Source organism: Sus scrofa, chromosome 1 (assembly GCF_054392235.1).
Source record: "Sus scrofa isolate SSC_HxYL_T2T_F1_AM1 chromosome 1, Sscrofa_HxYL_maternal_Yorkshire_Landrace_v2.0, whole genome shotgun sequence".
Classification (NCBI taxonomy): Eukaryota; Metazoa; Chordata; class Mammalia; order Artiodactyla; family Suidae; genus Sus; species Sus scrofa.
Genome location: NC_139383.1, coordinates 22,309,816 through 22,329,736, shown reverse-complemented (window position 1 = coordinate 22,329,736; position 19,921 = coordinate 22,309,816). Strand labels below are relative to the sequence as shown.

General features: G+C 41.2%; 1 protein-coding gene across 35 annotated transcripts in view; it reads right to left on the bottom strand.

Moving 5' to 3' along the window:
* The window catches only part of HIVEP2 (HIVEP zinc finger 2), a 196,329-nt gene that overhangs the window by 145,794 nt on the left and 30,614 nt on the right, over positions 1–19,921 (bottom strand). For 13 of the 35 annotated variants that reach the window (XM_021072400.2, XM_021072405.2, XM_085024643.1 and 10 more), the window contains one exon: positions 5,347–5,421. The exons of 13 other annotated variants lie outside the window; for them this stretch is intronic. The gene's annotated coding sequence lies outside the window, so the exon portion shown is untranslated. Of the gene's footprint in view, positions 1–5,346; positions 5,425–16,563; positions 16,738–19,921 lie in introns of all 35 variants that reach the window. 9 more of the 35 variants (XM_085024579.1, XM_085024573.1, XM_021072375.2 and 6 more) reach the window with 3 other exon arrangements.

Below are 19,921 nucleotides of genomic sequence, written 5' to 3'. Positions count from 1 at the left end.
GAGGTGCTTGGCTTACGTAAGTGTTGATCCTTTTCCACAACACCTTACAGGGAAGTCAGGTCTGTTGGGGTCAACAGGACAGGCTACTCTAGTCAAAGTCATAACATCGCCTAACTTGTCACATTTCCAGGCTGTTCCTCAGCCCCTCCTTTCCAATAGTTCAGGACCTCTTCCTCTCCCCACCCCTATCCATCCTATCTCCTCCCTCCAGTTCCTTCCTCTCCTCCCCCTCCTCTTCCAATCTCCTTTCACTATCCCTCCTAGAGCCCACTGGGAACCACATCGCCTTTATCCTTGCCAGCATCTCTTGTCACCTTGTCCTTGAGTGTACGGATCCCCTAAACCTCCTTCGGGTCCTATATCACCCATCAGGAGTGGCTGAGGAACATCAACTAGGGAGACAGCCACTTCCGCTGAGCCCTCTGCAGGTTCAGGTGGGTGTTACCACCTCTGAAGGCACAGGTCAGTCCAGGCTTCCTCTAGAGGCAGCTCCAAGTGCTCCCCATTTTCTTCAATATTATCCAATTTTTACAGAAAAATGACTTTGCCTTCTCCTTCACAAAAGCCACAAATAAAACAGAACAAAACAATGAGTTTTTCAAGGAAAAATTTCCTCCATGTATAGTCTCTATGCATCGACTCAGTAACACAGCTCCCTAGCTGCCCCTCTTTCTGCCCCAAAAAACAGAGCTGGGAGCACTCCGGTGGCTCCAGGATCCCACTGAATCAGTGATCACCATTCCTCTACATCATCCATCTTTCCCTCTCTGATGACTCTTATCTTGGCAGCACACATAAAGAGGTCCACATCTATATAAAAAGCTTTCTGGGTCCCACCTCCGTCTGTCTATCAGCTCATGCCTATGCACAGCCAAGCTTTTGGAAAGAGTGGTCAAGATTATGAGGGCAAAAATATGACTATATTGTTTTCCTGTCTGATTCCAATGCTAGAATAGTTCTTGGTAGGCCCCTAAGAAATAATTCTCATTGTTTAATACTGATGCTTCAAAAAGGCAGAAAGCCCAATAGAAAAGTGAACAAAATACTGCAATGGGCACTTTATAAACAACAGCATAAAATATCCAAAAACATATGACAAGGGGTTCAACGTCATTAACCATCAGAGAACTAAAATTAATACTACAAGTCTATACCACTACATAACAACCAGAATGGTCAAAATGAGAATGATAAAAATATCACAGCAAGGTAGGGGCAATGAGGACCCTCATGCACAGCTGAAAGGCGTATCAATTGGCACATGCATTTTGAAAAAGTGTGTGGCTGTTAACTACTAACACTAAATATGTACAAGTGCTAAGATCTACCAATTCCATCCCTGGGTATACACTCAATAAGCATGTAAAACTATTCACAGAAGCATTATTTGTAATAGGCTGAAAACAAAACCCAAATTCACCAATGGCTGAATGAACAAACTGCAGTAAATTCATACAATAAGATCCTACACAGCAATGAGACTGAATGATTCTTAGATGCAAAACCATGAATCAATGTTGCTAACATACTGGTAAGTGAAAGAAGCCAGAAACAGCAGAAAAACACAGCGTATGATTTCATACATATAAGGTACAAAAATTGGCAAAATCTATATATTAGAAGTCAGCAGTTACCCTTGTGGTTGAAAAAGAAATGAGAAATGCCCTTAGAATGCTAATAATGTCCAGATTTTTTATCTGCTTTTTAGTTCATGAAAATTCATCAAACAGTATATTTCCTTTTATGAATACCTGTTATATCACACAGTTTTAAAAACCTGGACACAGTGATTGGTCCCCAATTCTTTCTTTATTCAAAACACTCTTGATTTCCTTCTCTGTGTCACCCTCATAGAAGCTAAGATCCTTGAGGCCAGAGACTAATAATCATTTTCCGCCTTGGCTTCCTTAGTTCTTGCACAGAACTTGGCACACCAGCTCTCAACAAGTGATTTTGGATGAATGAACGGACATGCTGCCTCAGCCCCATGGGTAAACTCAGTTCTTTTATATGCTCTTGACTCCAAAGCCCGCATTTTCAGCCTCTCTCCTGGGCTGCAGGTTTCAGGACGGCCTGCAGAGCATGGCAGTGGTCATGATCTGCCCTTTATCTGAGAACTGGCTTTGAGTCAGGAGCTTTACATAATTATCTTTTGCCCCTCACCAACTGACTTCAAGTTGGTAACAACTACCCCCCAGTTCACAGACCAGGGAAACTAAGGATCCCAGAGGTTATGTGACTTACCTAAAACGACGCAGGTGATCAATCGTAGAAGTAAAATTGAAACTCAGGTTCTTTCTGTTCCCCAAGCCAGTGATCCTTCCATAGACCACACATGATCATAGACACAGCAAATGTAAAACCCAGGTCATTGCTTTTCTCAAAGGCTCACCTTCCTGGGCAATTCCATCACCACTCACCCTGTGGTGCAACTAGAGTCCTGAGAACTGCCTTCTTCTTCCCTCATCCTTCACACTGACTTAAGTCACTAGGACTGTTTCCTAAGCTTGAAAATCCACCCTAGGCTCACTGTTCTGAATATCCCAGCGTAAGCTCAGGTCACTCATTTTTTCTTTTGAAGATTACTGTTAACTGTCTGCAAACTATGCAGTATTTTGCTGTCTGCACTTTACTGCAAACTGTGTCTCCCAATTCAGACCTGGGTCCCTCTATTTCATGCTCATGATACTGCCTGACAGCTCTTGGTAAAATGCAAATGTGAACACGTCTCTCCTCCTTGCCCACAGGATAAGGCTCCAACATTCCAGCACGGCAAACCCTCCTTTACCTGGTCCCTGCCAAGCATTCCAGATCCTTCCCTGGTGATGTCCTTTCTCCTCTCCCTCCACCCTGCAATCCAGCCACACGAAGATTTCCTGCTTGGTTCTCTGTCTTTGGGGCTTTGCATGCCAGGGCTCTAGTTTCCTGGAATGTTCTCCTGTGTTTAACTTGCAAGATGCAGCTAAGGCATATACTCCTCTGTCAAGGCCTCCAACAGAGCTGAATGATTCCCTTTTATATCACAGCTAGGCTTTGTGTATTTTCTCCTATATCCCATTTCATACTGTACTGCAATATTTTGCTGCTGCACTCTACTTCCAGAATGTTAACTTCTCAGGGATAGACACATGCCTGTTCTTTTCTGCATCTCAGGCCAGCACACAAAAGTAAGGCAAAAATACTCAAATAGTTTTATAATTAACATATGAAACTGACGGTATGTGGGTATATGTCAGCTCAGTCACAGATCATTTACTTTTAAGAATAAAACCAAGGAGTTCCCTGGTGGCTCAGTGGATTAAGGATCTAGTGTTGTCACTGCTGTGGCCCAGATTCCATCCCTGGCACTGGAACTTCCACATGCCATGGTCATGGCCAGAAAAAAGGAGAAAGCCAAAAAGATTGTCCCAAGCAGAAACAACAGGGGAAACAGATCCTTTCTTTGTGTGAAGAAAGGATAAGTGTGGCCCAAAGTTTAAGCTGAAAAGATTGAGCTGCTGTGTCCTGGGGCATATAAGATCCTCTGGCCTCTCATCAATAATTTCCTCCTACCACCCCTCAGGCCAGCCATGATGCAGGGCAGGGATTATGCCCAGGAGTAAAAGGAAAAACATAAAGATCTGTATTGAAGGGGCTATTTCGTGGATTCCAAATCTCTGAACCTATAATGCAGAGACCCATCCAAATTCTATCTCAAAAGTTACATGGTACAAAAAGGGCCTAAGACTTAGTGATTATTCTCAGAGCTAACCAAGATAGAGGAGAACATTTGATTTATTCCATGGATGAACTACTCTGAAGCACACCAGGTTGTTCTATCATTTCTGAAATGCAGGACAAGAAATGGACCTGTGATAGAGTCAGGCTGGGAAGTTACCACTTCAAGTGAAGAAGCTCAGCAGAGGACTGGGGGGATTGAAGAAGATGAGCATGGTTGTGAGGTGCAAGAGAGAGAAGGGACTTGAAGCTTCATGGTTGAGACAGAGGCCAAGTCACTGTGGGCAGGGATTCATAATTTACCAATCACGCCACACCCCCCCCCCCCCGGGCCCTTAGGTGGACACCAGATGACAGCCAGAAAGCTGGCCTCCCCACAAAGGAAAAAGCTAGTTACAGCTTTCAGGGAGAAACCCTCTCCACCCCACCCCCACCCGCGCCTCCCCAGTCTATGAAGACTGCAGTTCAAAGGCTCTCCCTGGAAAAAAGAAGACGGAAAGAAGCAGCCAAATACCCCTGGAGACCCAGAGAAAAGCAACACCTCTGTTGATATTCCAAAAAAGAGAAAGGAGGAGGAACCTTGAACTGGAGGAGTCTTAAACCAGCATTGTTTAATTGCCTTTTCTTGCTTCCTTTCCAAAGAGAGGAGGGAGGTGGGTGACGGCAGCCTGATCACGTAAAAGACCAGAGGGCAGCCGACATGAACTTCTATCTGGCCTCCATACACAAAGGCCGTATTATAACACACACATAAAAATATGTGGGCAAGACTCAGAAGGCTGGTGCCTGATCACACCCCTCCTCCGGCCCCAAACTCACTCCCAACCCCGTGCTTTGAATGCATTTGTGTACACACACCCTCTGACAGGACACGTTTGTCATGTTGCCATGGAGCTGACATCTCTGTAGTTTCGATGGAGGGATCACCCTGCTTTTCCACCTCCAAAGGCAGAGGTACGAATCACACATTAACTCCAGCAGTCTTCCAGATTTTTGGTGGCTTGTCTCCTCCGTGTTCACATGAACCCTTCGTTTGTTTTTTTTTTTTTTAACTTATTCTCTGTAAGGCTGCCACAGTGGAAGCTGCAGGCACACTGATTCCTGTTTCTGTAATATCAGTATGCAGGGCACATGTGCGATCTGGGAGCTTCCTTGCCCCGGGTCCCTCCCTTCTAACAGAGTTTATGACCTTATTGCATCTCAGGACAGGTGATAAGAAATGCAAAATAGAAATCAATCCACAGTTAGTAAATATTCTGTGAAACACATAAAACATCTTGTAACCAGTAGCTGTTTTCTCTGACACGATATAACGGAATCTTATTTATACACCGATGGGCACTTCTCAATAGGTCTCCACAATCAAAATCCTATCTATAATACTTGGGCAAATACAGATACACTTCAGCAAGTTCCCCTTGGGGTTCACTGCAAAACTCAGCTATTATCTTATTATTTAAAAGTCAAATAAAAGAATCTAAAAAAGGACCACAACGTGATTTGCGAATGTAACCTCAATATTTACACCACCCCCTCCTTTCGGGATTTTGCATCTTACAAGAAAGGGTTGATTTGACTTCTACAAAATTAAGTGCAAAGGTATTCAAGAAAGTCATTTTGATTTCCTACCTGGAGATCTGCTTTCGGTCCTAGTCACACATTCTCACAATCTTGAGTCTCAATTTCTCAGGTAAGTTCGCCAATCTGCTGACAAGAAGTTTCATATTATGACTTCTCCTCCCACAGCGCATAAATTAAGCCTTGACTATGACAATGACCTTACACGCTAACCAGAGCAGCAGAACTGAAGTTATTGGTTTGGAGAAAGAACATAAACCTGTGGAGGTGGGAGGGGCCCAAAAGGTGGGCGATGGCCAGAGAGCTGAGCCAAAGAAAATGTAAAAAGTTTAAAATTAGCTTATGAGCTGCAAAATAAAGAGTGGTTGGCACTGGGTGATAACCCAAAGGATACAATAAGTATGTAAACAGTGAATTATTGATTATTTGAATAACTCATGCAGATACTCCTCCCTCCAAGGGGTAAAGCTGAATTGTTCTCCCTTAAGTGTGGGCTGACTGCCAAAGAATAGACTATGGAAAGAGAAAAGCCGCAACTTGACAGCGGAAAATCCAGCAGATGCGATCTTAACCAAGTGATCAAGGTTAACGTCACCAAGGATCAGTTATGCCAACAGGACACACCAATAATAGAATGCACCTTCTGTGGTCTTCTTCCACAAAACCCATAACTCCAGTCTACATGACTCCTGCCCCACACTCTTCAAAAACACTCATCCCTTCTGAAGCAAGTGGAGTACGTCATGGAACACTATGTTATGTTATTTTATAAGGTCTTACATCTTATGTTCGATTATATTACGTATTTTAAAAGTGAGTCACCAATTAATACCGAACGAACTTTTCAGGAAAACCAGACAATTCTTTAAACATTAACCAAGCACTCAAACAGACCAGCCTTTTTAGGTAGCAATTTTGTTTAAATGGTAATTTTTCTTTATCTTTAACTTTAGTGCTTCCGTAACACATCAGAATGACATCTCCAACTGCTGTAGACTTCAGGTTTTTTTTCTAACCAGGAATAGTATGTATATTTTCACTATGAGTAGCAACAATGTGCCTGTTATTGGTGATCCTGGCAGTTATTTAAATAGGCTGACTTTCCATAGATTTCAATGGCACAACAGCACCGACGGTTCAGTGTTAGCCAATTGCAGGACCTGGTGACCCCCCTAGCAAAATGCCCCATGCTGCTTGTGGATAGGCATTCCCCAGCCTCTTGGCTGCATGACAGCAGCCACAACAGCCCACAAGGCGGGTGGAGGGCCGATGAATAAAATGATAAATATTTGTGATGAAACAGGATGTTGGGGGGGGGAGTAGGGATGGAATAGTTCAAGTATTGAACTATTGAAGCTACTTTGAAACTTTAACAGTATTCCCTTGTTGTAAAAATGGAGCAGTACACAGATCTTTTCTCCAGTGTTTCCCCCTTTATTGTAAATAATTTACAGAATTACTACTGTACAACACAACATCACCCAAGCATAAGATGTAACTCTAGGCTATTGAACCATAAGCACTGTACTCCCAACATGGGCTGTAATCACCCACTGAAGACAATTCAAACCTTGATGTGAAAATATAACTTTTTTCAGGCCAGAAAACCCTTTCAAGAGATCTGTCCTTGCTGCTGATTGAATATATAATTTAAACAATTATTTAATAAGTTAAGCCTATGACCCTTAGTAAAAGAATAATAATAATTCACAGGCTCAGGAGCATTCCTGTCAAGAATAAACACAAGAAGTTCTGAAATAAAGCAAAGTACTTCATTTATGTAGAGTATCAAGACTCAAAGATTTCACTTATATGCAGTCTCAACACCCAGTGCAAAAGATTAAGTGATTCCTATTTATTCATATACTGATTCTGATACCTAATATACCTCTTAATTGATATCAAGAGAACAAAACAGAAGGTGAAACTGCCACTGTGGTGGTACTCTTTGGGAATCTTTCTTTTTTTAATTTTTTATTAAAGTATAGTTGATTTACAATGTTCCTTCCATTTCCGAGGTACAATAAAGTGACCCCGCCACCCATACACACCCATCCTTCCCAACACACACACCACGGGAACCATTTTTAAGAAAGTGTTGTCACCAGCAATGCCTTCTCGCCACCGACAATATTCCTCTCTCTCATCTATTTCACCCCTCTCTTGTGTTCTTGCTGATTATTCCACCCAAACAGAGTCAAAAACAGCTAAAACTAAAGTATATCTCGGACAATTTGCTACTTTAGAGCAACCTCTGAGGCTTTCTTTCACGGAGAGTGTCCTAACACTGATGGGTCATTTTGTTATAAGGAGAGAGAATGGCAGCCAGGTGTTGGGGGATGAGGGCAGAGGAAGGAACGGAGCAAGATGTACAAGCTGAGTCAAGACTAAATATAAACATAGGAGCTTATATGGATACAAAACGTGAGCTTCTAGCAGTGATTCGACTTACGCCATCTCAATTCACCCTGGCTGGATTTCAACTAGTCTATTCTACAAGTACTTCCACATGAAGAAGTAGGAAATGATACAGATGAGTCTAAGACACATGGCCTACTTTTGCTTCTCCTCTATTATACTAATCATCCCTAAATATGATTTATCAATCCCTTTTATGCCAGAGAGCCCTTTTGATTCCTCTTAAAAGCCATCTCATGGAAAACTCAGTAATTAATGTTTGGAAGCAATGCTAGAGTCAGAAGGTCACAGTGTCACATATACTTTCCTTCAATACATTAGGTATGTTTCTATACATCCTGCTGTTCAGCATGAGCAACAGGACAGCAAACTTGAAACGACAAAAATGAAACATACAGAAAATACAGTAGGTGCAAGATCAGAGATGAATGTTATATTTCATCCCAAACACTATCAGCACTGATAAATTTCCCTTAGTGTACTCAGGTCTAAACAGTAACTTGCTATGGATATTAGTTCCTATCTCCTTTCTGAATGAAAATAAGGCAACTCAATGAAACCGATTGCCCTTTCTCACCCCCCAAAGAAAAAGAAAATCCCAGGAGTTCCCATCATGGCGCAGTGGTTAACGAATCCAACTAGGAAGCATGAGGTTGCGGGTTCGATCCCTGGCCTTGTTCAGTGGGTTAAGGATCCGGCGTTGCCATGAGCTGTGGTGTAGCTCGCAGACGCAGCTCAGATCCTGAGTGGCTGCGGCTGTGGTGTAGGCTGGCGGCTACAGCATCGATTCCACCCCTAGCCTGGGAACCTCTATGTGCTGCTGGAGCAGCCCTAGAAAAGGCAAAAAGACAAAAAAAAAGAAAAGAAAAGAAAATCCCACATACAAGCACATCTCTACCAAGGCTGAAGATATTACAAATGTAAAACTGAACTTATAACATTCTGAAAGAATAGTTTGTAATCCATCCGTTCTCATCTGTCAATCCTAACTTGCCCCAAACTTCATTCTTAGCCTTTCCAATTGCATGGGCTCAATTTCACGTCCCACACCACTATGTATCAGCTAAGTAAGCATGCACAAACTGTGGTTTTCATACCTACCAACCTGGGATAAGAGCAGGCTGATGTGTCATAAGCACATTTCTGGTATGACTCTCTGTGATTTATTAAAACCAGCTTACTGTTTTGGTGATTTTGTTTGCCCATTTATTGTATAATATCTTTGATATGATGATTTATCTTCTAAAATTACTTAAAGGAAACAACTTTTCACTAGCTTTTTAAATTCTTTCTTCCTCCTTGTTTGAAATACTGGAAGATATACTGAACTCCTATCTCTAAATCAGTTGAGAAATATACTGCTCAACTACTAATAAAATAAATACTTATCAGGTAACTAAGGTTTTTTTAAATGATGATAGGATCACTTAAACTAATAAAAAGAAAATGCTGAAATGCTTTATAAATTCCAAAAGTATATCCCAGTTACATAATAGAATCCGAGATGCAGGAGAAAAACCAACAACATGGCACCATTCAGATAATCAATAAGGGGGAGATAAAGTGATTTTTACAAAAGGCCAATGATTTGAAGCCATATTTCAGAAATTATATTTTCATTTTAAAATTAAGACCCTTAATTATGCTTAAAAACATAAGACACTTAAAATGCTTAAAAATACATGGAAAATTTGATTTCTAAATACACATTTTTTAAAGTATTTTATAAATATAAGAAAAAATTTTTATTAAACCTGAAGTTAAATACATTTCTTAACTTACCAGCCAGCTTTGCTGCATTCAAGTCTTAAATGTAATTTTCATCTACATTCTAAAATCTCCATCTGTAAGTCTACATTTATCTGTAGATATAACAAATATTACTTGTTAGATCCTCTAAATATTAAAAATAGAAGCTGAAAATTCCCCTCTACCTCGATCATTCCATGATTCTAGAATATCTAAGTCTATGAAAATCCAACACACTTGATGGTTGATGGAGAAGCAACATGGACAATGATAATCAAAGAACCTCACTACCTTTAGGACCATAACTTTAAAATAACTTTGAAAGCATTCATTGAAAACTAATCAGAAATAGGAATGGCTCAGTGAGTTGAGTATTTGGTGTTGTCACTGCAATGGCTCCGGTCACTGCTGTGGCACGGGTTCGATCCCTAGCCTAAGGAACTTTTCATGTGGCAAAAAAAAAAAAAAAAAAAAAGCCCTAATAAGAAATAGACAAACTAGATAAAACTAAGCAAAACAAAATAAAATCACATTGAGAAATGTTAGAACCAAGTATAAGTAACAGGAATTAATATTTATATAAAGAGCTCACAGAAATTTATTTTTTTTAAATAAGTAGAAAATAAATTAGAAAAGATGACAGGCCAATTCAGAAGAAGAAATATAATTAATAAAGAAACCTCACTAATAAAGAAATGCAAACCAAAAGTGACAATTCAGGGAAGGCTTTTACCTTGGCACAGCTATAATAAAAATGGAAAGTGACCTGAAAATAGAGACCATGTATAATAAAAATATTCAAACCCTTTGACACACATTCCCACAGGAGAAAAACTGAATAATCAGAAATAAGGGAATTTTAAGAATACTGTGACCATTAAAATAAATCACAATTAGAGGGCCATTTAAAATTAGAGTATAGAAATTAGCAAAATGCAAAATGTTTATAAAAATATGATTTTGAAAAGAAGGGCCATATCAATAACGTGATTATAACTACTTCAAATGTGTGAGTTTGAGCAAAGATTAGAAGCACACACAAAAAATTAAAAATCAGGTCAATAGATTATAAAAGACGATGGGATAGTTGTGTCTTTTATTCACGTGTGTTAGAATAGTGCATGTGGGATAAAATGAAAACTTGGCAAGAATAAATGAATGAATGCAGTAATCTAATGAGTTCCAAAATAAAATCTCCCAAATGCATCAACCAGTACCTACCCTGAGTCAACAACTATTCCCCAGGCAAGTTCACCAACGGCCAGATCTGTAAACCCAAAGCAAGGCGCCAATTTACACAAAACGAGACCGTGAAGGATCCACAGCCTATCCATGTCCCCTGAGCCATTAATCCACACCCAAGTCTTTAGAACACTGACTATCACGTTTGTGATGTCAGGGACAGTGCATCGTTACCCCTTTAACTGTATCACATCCATTATTTCTACGGGAGTTCGTGACACGCTACCAAAATCACGTTGTTTGAATACAGGCAGTTCTCAACTTACAAACACCTGACTGAGGAAAACCAAAAATAAAACCAGCTGCTGCTGTCCCCGGGTTGTCGCCTTCTAACACTATCAGAGGTCTGGCCGATACTCCCAGAGAGACTCAGCTGTTGTGAAGAAAAAAAAAGTCTTAAACTTCTTAGAGAACTGGAAGGGAGGAAGGGTCGAAAGAATGAAAGCAGGACCAGGCAGCGAAACCACACAAAGCCAGGGCTTACCCTTGATAGCACTCAGTAAAAAACATCTAATGAATGAATGAATGGATATCCATGTTCATTCCTGTAGCTGGAGTCTGATGACCCTGCCCCTTATCCTATTACCAAGAGCCTGATAACAGGCCTCCTTCCTGGGCTCCTGATTCATGGAGCTGGAGCTAAAAGGGAATCAAAACCCAGAAACAAACAGCTGCGATCAACAGGCTGCCCACTAAGGAAGTTCAGAGGACAGAGTCCAAGCCCACGTGCAACCCAGAGAGCTCTGCTTCCAAAAGCACAGGCACAGAGTACGTGATACACAGAGACAAGATGAGACATAAATGGCAAAAGAAAGACAGAAGTTGAAAGACTAGCAGAGCTTATTAATACAGATACCTTTGAATGAGAGATCAAAGAAATGTTAAGTCTTAGTGTGCTACAGAAGAAGTAAAGATGGTGTCAAGGTGAGGGTTGGAGGCTAATCTTGTGACCTCTCAGAGCACCAGTTTAATGTATTACTTGAGATGACCTCAAAGAAGCAGAACCACTTTATAAACAGCTGATGTCTAGTAACCTCTCAATCCATGGCACCCTATAATACATATTCCTCTTTTGAAATTTTGAGCCATTCTATGGCTCAAAAGTCTTCCTCAGCTCCTCTTAACCAAGTGAATAGAAGAGTCAGAGAACCTCAGAATTTGAGAAAGTTTTAAGGCCTTTAACTCACAGTGAAAGGGTGAAACAACTTGACTTGTTCATTCAAGATCCATCACGACATGGTCCAAGCTATTCTCCCTGTGATCCTGATTCTGTCCTGGCGCATTTCTTGCCTCCTGGCTTTCATTCATGGCCACCAGGCTGAACGACTACAGGTGCCAGCACCATATATCATAATCTATGTGAATGGTGCCTTCAAAAGCTTGGTCATATTCGGCTCTTAGCAGCCATATGGGGTGCTCCTACTTTCACCCATAACATTCTCTCCACCTGGAATGCCATCACCCAGTCCCATCTCTGCCTCTAAACATGCTAACCATTCTTCAAGGCCCGTGTCTTCCATAAAACCTTTCCTAGTTCCCACAATTGTTTGTAATCTTTTACTTTAAACTTTCATTTCATTCGGTTTATGCCTCTTTCATGCATATTCTGCCTTCTAGTACAGGGAGTTAGTTATGCATGTTTTACAACCAATGCTAGATTACAACCAATGCTAGATTGTATGTCTTCTCCCTGAAAATGTAAATAGCATAGGAGTCACCTTTTGGTCTACATAGTTCCAAGACCACTGCCCAAATCAGAACAGGTACTTAAGAAACTATAGGGTGGGACTTTTGGTTGGGATGGAAATAGATGATTCAGGAACTAGAAAAGTTAGAGGGAGTTTAGTTTAGACTGCAAAGGAATATAGCAATGGGAAACATAGGACTAAATTTTGATAACCTGATGCCCTCAAGCTCACTAGGCTGGAAGGAGCACTAAGTGGCAGGATGTCACTGTCAAGACTAATTTGGTCTAGGACTAAACACATACTTATGGAAAAAAAGAACTTCCTCTTTCCCTCTTCCTTCCTCCAGTAAGACACAACCTTCTGAGAAAATAAATTCTATACAACCAATTAAGAACAGTCTTGAAACAAAAAATATCACGCATGATTTAACCTGTCTTACACAATATCAAAAAATAATTTTCCTTTTTTAAGTTAACAAAAACCTACTAAAGAGCAAGTTTAAAGAACACACATGTGAAACACCTGGAGAACAGGTATACCATTTCAGAGGGACTGAAATATGGTTTTCTCTACTATATGGAGCCCATGTTTCTGCCCAGCACATAATATGTATTTTCTTAATTAGAATGCAAGCTAAAATATCTATTTTAATAGGTGTATTGCGTTCCAAGGAAATCATTATGATATATTGAAGGATGATTAATCATATAAAATATGATTCAGCATTAGCTATGTAGAAAGAGACACCTTCTAATCAGTATAGACAAATTTCTATACAGAAAATATCTGAATATTTTGGAAGACTTTAAAATATCCTGTGTTCATGTACCAATGTATAGTGTACACTGCTTGACAATTTAAAATATTTTGGTATATATCTACACATATGAGCATTTATAATCTGAAGAACAAATTCCAGGCATTTTAAGACAATTTAAACACAAACAGGGCAAAGCAAAGGCAACCATATTAAAGAGTACAGACCTGGAGAACTAATTACATACAGAGTATGTAGAAAAAGTGTTCACACACCAAAAATTTTTGAGATTTTTTTAATATATACCTTATTATATTAAAGGTACACATTAAAGGTTAAGAGGACTTGGCTCTCAGAAAATTTCCAGGGTCATTATCATCAACATAGATTACCTAGCATACCTGTTTATTTATTTATAATACTAGAGTCATTATCGTGAGCATAGATTACCATAGCAAAGCTGTCTCTTTATTTATTTATAACCATATACACTCATGGACCCCCACCCCCTGCCACCATAAGACAAGGAGTACATTAAGCCCTGAAAATATGCAGGACCAGATGGGACAAGCGTGGTCTCAGCCCTGGCAGAACTTAGATTCTAAGAAAAAAGATCAACAAATAGTTACTGTAAACTGGGGTAACTCAGCCATGCTTTCTTAAGCTCCTGGGATGCATGCATTCGCTCACTCCTTCACTCTTCAGCTTCCTCACTGGCCTACATTTCGTTTGCCTTTTTAAGATCTTATGTCTGATTGCTATAGTTTGTCTATTTCCTTCTTCACTTTCAGGCTGTCAGCTATCACTTTTGCAATCAATGTGCCATCCTTTACCAGAGACACTCTTCTCTTTCCATCTAATGTACAGCACCTAATCACCCCTAAAAGACTGGATCATTGAGCCAGTAAAAGCTGAGACTAAAATAAGGCCAAACGAGAGCCAAGTGATGGCTTAATAAGTGTTTTATATTCTTGTGGTTTGATGAAATTATTGCTTTCTCTCTGATGTGATATTTCTACTATCTCACTGACCGAGGCATACATTTGAGAAGACAGTTTAAACAAACGTTCTACCCACAAAATTTCCCACCTCTTCTCCCATCCTCTTCTAAAAAAAGTACAAAAACATAAAAATGCCATGCTTCTGCTTAAAAGAAATATCCCTGCTGTCAGAAAAGATTTCTTTAGGCAGAGTACTTAGAAATGGTATCACAACATGTAGACTATGCTTCCCAAAGGGTAGTCCTCAAATCACCTGCATCAGAATTACCTGATTTTCTTCTTAAAATACAAGTTTCCTGTGCCCTTACTCAGACCTAGTGAATCATATTTATAGAGCCGAAGAACTTGAACTTTTTTTTAAGCACCTCAGGAGCCTGTTGAACACCATCATGCTTGAAACCGCTGATCTAAATAAGCAAAGAGTGCTTACTGAAGACGCCAGGCTGAGCTCTAAAGACCCAAGTTCCTATTTCACTATCAGTCTGTAACTTTTACTGAGTGCCACCCTCTACAAAACACTGGATAAAATTAAGTTTAAAAAGTTTTAAAAAGAAAGTTTAAAGGCTGCCGCTGCCTAGGAAGCTTCCATTCTAACCAGGAAGAAAACACACAGACAAATGAAAAAAGTCTTTAAAATAGACACAGAAGGAGCTCCCTGGTGGCTCAGCAGGTTAGGGATCCAGCACTGTCACTGCAGCAGCTTGGGTTGCTACTGCAGCACAGGTTCGATCCCTGGCCTGGGAACCTCCACATGCCACAGGCGCCACCAAAAATTTAAACAAATAAAATAAAAACATAAAACAGACTCACGAGACCCTCAGGGGGAGCATACGGGTGCCTGCAGCAGTCTCATGTATGGCGGGCGCACAAACACCGAGAGGAGCCAAATCCAGGACTGAGCAGATCATCATTGGAACTCATAAACGACAATTTCCAAGACATGTTTCGGGCAGAAATGAAAAGGGGAGATTTTCAAACGTGAGCCTCTGAAGAGGTGTGGAGGTTACCAGAGGGCATTTAAGATCAAGAAGAAAATATGTATCATCATATCCTCTTGTTACCACAGAGAGAAAGAGAAATGCCCGGATGCAGGATTATTAAAGCATTCAAATACTGGTTTGCAGTAACCTTGAAAATGAGCTTTTACAAATATATGTTATTTTTGAGACAGAGAAAGAGAAAGTACTGATTTGCTCAGTTTATAGATGAGGAAACTAAGAATCATCTGAGGTCCTTTCTAGATCTGGTCCTTTCCTTCCATCAGGGATTCTCTGCCCAGCCCAACACTGCCTCAAATAGAAGGATCATTAATTCATCGCCAGCCTTCAAACCAGCAAATTAGTCAAAAACATTATACTTCTCCCTCCCTGCGTGTTCTGTGCGTGTGCAGGTACAGACATGAGCCTACATGTATGCACAAGAGTATGTGTGACTAATTTAACTAAACCGCTTATTACTTCTTCATAAAGAGTCATGGTATTTTAGTATTCTCACAGATGCTCCAACAGCACTAGCATTCATGGCAAATTATGCTGGGAAATAATTGCAGTCTCTTTGATTTGTGATCAAAACGTGCCCCGCCATCACTACACTGGGTGAGCGATACACATCTCTCCTCTGGCTGTTCTGTCCAATACGATGACCACAGGTGCCTGTTTAAATTTAATTTAAAATTAGCATGACATAAAATTAAAAACTCAGTCCCTCGGGTGCGCCAGCCACATCTCGAGTGCTCCAAAGCCCCATGTGGTTAGTGGCTCTCCTCTGGCCAGTGCAGATCCAGGGCCTTCCCACCACCACAGAGTTCAGCTGGGCCCCGTTTTCCAGAGCACTTCTTCTGAAAGTATACCTACAGATCCCAAACAAACAACCATTGTCTCTGACATTTAGTTCTAAACATATGCCAACCACAGTGATCAAACTTGGGTCCTTTCCACTAAGGCTGTCCAGGTCACAGTTTCTTCCTCAGAAACCCACTAACCCCTTGGGCTCATCATATTTCTTTTTTCGTGGTTGTTTTCATTCTGGCTTGATAATTATGTGCAGATCATCTTCCCTACAGCTGGTTCCTCCAGACCAGGGGGGTCATAGTCATCTGAACACCCTCTCGCAACCCAACTCAGTGAGAGTTCCGTAAATACAGGGATAGTCTTAGTTAAAAGATGACTAGGTAGAACATGTTACTAATGGGAACATCCAGAGAATTAAAACATAGGTATGAAAGGAAGAAAGAAATAAGAATCTAAAGCACGATTCAGGTTTGTAACCATTGTGAAGAGGTAACAGCTTAGATCAAAATATTGTTTGGGCTGCACATTCAGAAGGAGAAAAATCAAATTCTTGCAGGAATTCTTGTAGGTCTGAAAATGAACTAAGCTGATATAAATCAGAAGAGCGCTGATCTGTCACCTACCCTATGACACTGTCATCAGCCAGCATACGGAGACAGGCCCCAACCACTGTGCTTTTCCAAAACAGTTTGCATCAGTTTGATTCTTATTTATGCAATTACAATAGCCTCAAAAACTCAAGCTTTGGGATTCAAATGAAAATCCCCTCTTTTACTCCGAGAACTTCTTCTGGATGACTGAAAAAAGAAAAAAAAATAAAAAAGGTGATTTTCCTTCATGTTATCATTTGGATAGTTTCAAATTATACAAAATATGAGTAATATCCAATATTTTGCTTTACTTATTAACTAAAGCCCATACTTTATTCACATTTCCTTAGGGTTTATTGTGTTGTTTTTTTCTTTTTCATTTTTTAAAGTTTTTTGAAGTATAGTTGATTTACAAGGTTGTGGTAATTTCTGCTGTAGAACAACAAAGTGATTCAGTTATACATGTACACACATCTATTCTTTTTTTTTTTTTTTTTTTGCTTTTCAGGGCCTCACCCCTGGTATATAGAAGTTCCCAGGCTAGGGGTCCATTCAGAGCTACAGCTGCCGGCCTACGGCCCCAGCCAACGCAATGCCAGATTCAAGCCAGAGCTCACGGCAACACCAGATCCTTAACCCATTGAGCAAGACCAGGGATCGAACCCACATCCTCATGGATCCTAGTTAGGTTCGTTAATCGCTGAGCCACAATGGGAACGCCACACATCCATTCTTTTTCGGATTCTTTTCCCATATAGATTATCATAGACTATTGGGTAGAGTTCCCTGTGCTGTACAGCAGGTCCCCATTGACCGTCCATTCCATATACCTCAGTGTGCACATGCCAATCCCAAAACCCCAGCCCATCCCTTCTCACACCTGTCCCCCCTTTGGTTACTGTAAGGTGGTTTTCAAAGTCTGTGTGAGTCTACTTTTAAAAAACCTATTAGAGGGGGGAACACTCATGAATGAGGGCAACTGGATGTATCTATGAAGATGGAAAAAATTAAAAAGGAAAAGTTACCACACCTCTCAGGGTTTGATTGAGCCAACTATAATGCAGTTTCCCCTTCTCTATTAAGCTGCTGGTCACTTTCCCACAAGCCGTGGAAGCTGCAGATACCTACAGGGCCTCCTTAGACCAGGGGGAAGGTGACTTCACAGGAAACGAAACCAGGAAAAAGAGTGAGGGCATGAGTGATGACAGTCAGAAAGATGCCCGATAAGGGCGAGAGGGTGCTGAGGTGGCCTACAGAGGAAGCGAAACTTCAAAGACACGTAAAAGCTTCATTTTCCACAAGAAAGTCACCCACTCCTGCCCCAACCTCACCTTCACCCCCGTCTCCTCTGCTCATCACTGTGGCCTTTCTCCATTGTTAACAAGTCAGACTGATAAAAAGCAGGCAATCAAAAGACCCACCCTGCAAAATGCTCCATTAGTCAAATCACCAGCAGCAAGGTGCACCTTCACACACACCTTTCCTGGCACAACATCCCCCAAATGTGCTCAGACTTGGGTCCTAAAACATTACCAGCTCTCGGTATAGGAACAAAGGCACTGGGGAGGGGCTCCGATTTTGCAGACAAAGTACAGGTGATGGAGCCTGACGGCTGAGCACCCTGCATGAGGATCAGGGCTTCACCGCACATCTGTATAACCCTGGACAAGCTGTCTACCTTCTTGGCGCCTCCATTTCCTCATCTGTCAACAAACTACAGTCACCACACACCATCAAACTTAAGTTGCCCACCAATTCTAAGACATAGGCATTTTTTCACATTTCAATTTTTTGTTGTTTCTGTTGTTTTGCCTTTTCTTGGGCCGCTCCCGCAGCATATGGAGGTTCCAAGGCTAGGGGTCGAATAGGAGCTGTAACCACTGGCCTACACCAGAGCCACAGCAACGCGGGATCCCAAGCCGCATATGCGACCTACACCACAGCTCATGGCAACACCAGATCCTTAACCCACTGAGCAAGGCCAGGGATCAAACCCGCAACCTCATGGTTCCTAGTCGGATTCGTTAACCACTGCGCTATGACCGAAACTCCCCTATTTTTTTTTTTTTTTTTTTTAACATCCCAACATTTTTGAAACCAGGCTGTGTCTTCCTCTCATCACGAGCATCTTTCAATTAATTGGAGGCTTTATTGTTCTTTCTTAGAAGTACATCACATGCTATCTCACAACTGATGGCACTTTAACATTTATGAAATATTGGACAATATTCTTCGTGGGGTCTGGGTAAAGATTAAATTTGTTCATGGAGTTTGAGTATCTAGAATATTTGCTTGGCCCTAATACGTGCAATTATTATTAGTTACTATTCTTAAATTGATGACTCTGAAAATGGAGACATCCATAGAGAAAATAATATAAAATCCTTCCTTTTTTCTATGCCCACCCTCACATCCATCTCAGCTACTGTACACACCTTTTTGGGACCACATCGGACAGAATAATATAACCTGTATTAAGATATTACGAAAGGATGGGAACTGGGTCTTGACTGTCCCCGCCTCCCTTATAAGGTCTTACAAGGAGGCAATCTGCATGTATTTGAATTGTGTCCCCCTAAAAGATATTGAAGTGTGAACCCCGGTACCTCAGAATGGAACCTGATTTGGAAATAGAGTTGTTGCAGATATAATTAAGATGAGATAAAACTGGAGTTCCCATTGTGGCTCAGCAGTAATGAACCTGACTAGTATCCATGAGGATGCGGGTTCAATCCCTAGCCTCGCTCAGTAGGTTAAGGATCCAGCGCTGCCACAGTATAGGTCACAGACTCGACTCAGATCTGATGTTGCTGTTGTCACGGCTGTGGTGTAGGCCGGCAGCTGCAGCTCCAGTTCGACCCCAGCCTGGGAACTTCCACATGCCTCAGGTGCAGCCCTAAAAAGAGGAAAGAAAAAAAAAAAGAGGTGATATTGGAGTTGAGTGGGACCCTAACCCAGTTTGACCAGTGTTCTTATGAGGAGATGCCATGTGAAGACACAGAGAGAACACTTCGTGAAGACGGAAGCCAATACTTGAGCAATGCATCCACAAATCAAGGGACCACAGGGATTGGAAGCCTTGACCAGAAGCCAGGAGAGAGGCAGGGGACAGATGCCTCTTAACACCCTTGAAAGGAACCCATACTGCAGACACTTTGCCTTCAGGCTTCTAATATCCAGAACTGTGAGAAAATACATTTCTGCTATTTTCAGCCACTAGTTTGTGGTACTTTGTCTCAGCAGCCCTGGAAAACTAACATCCCTCCTCATGCAGAGGTGCTGACTCTGAAGTCTATTGTTGTCCTTCTTCCCTACCCAGTCCTTCCCTATCTTCTTGGTGGGCGCACTCCCTTGTTTCAGACCTTTAAAAGTCAGAGTTTCTCCAGCGTCA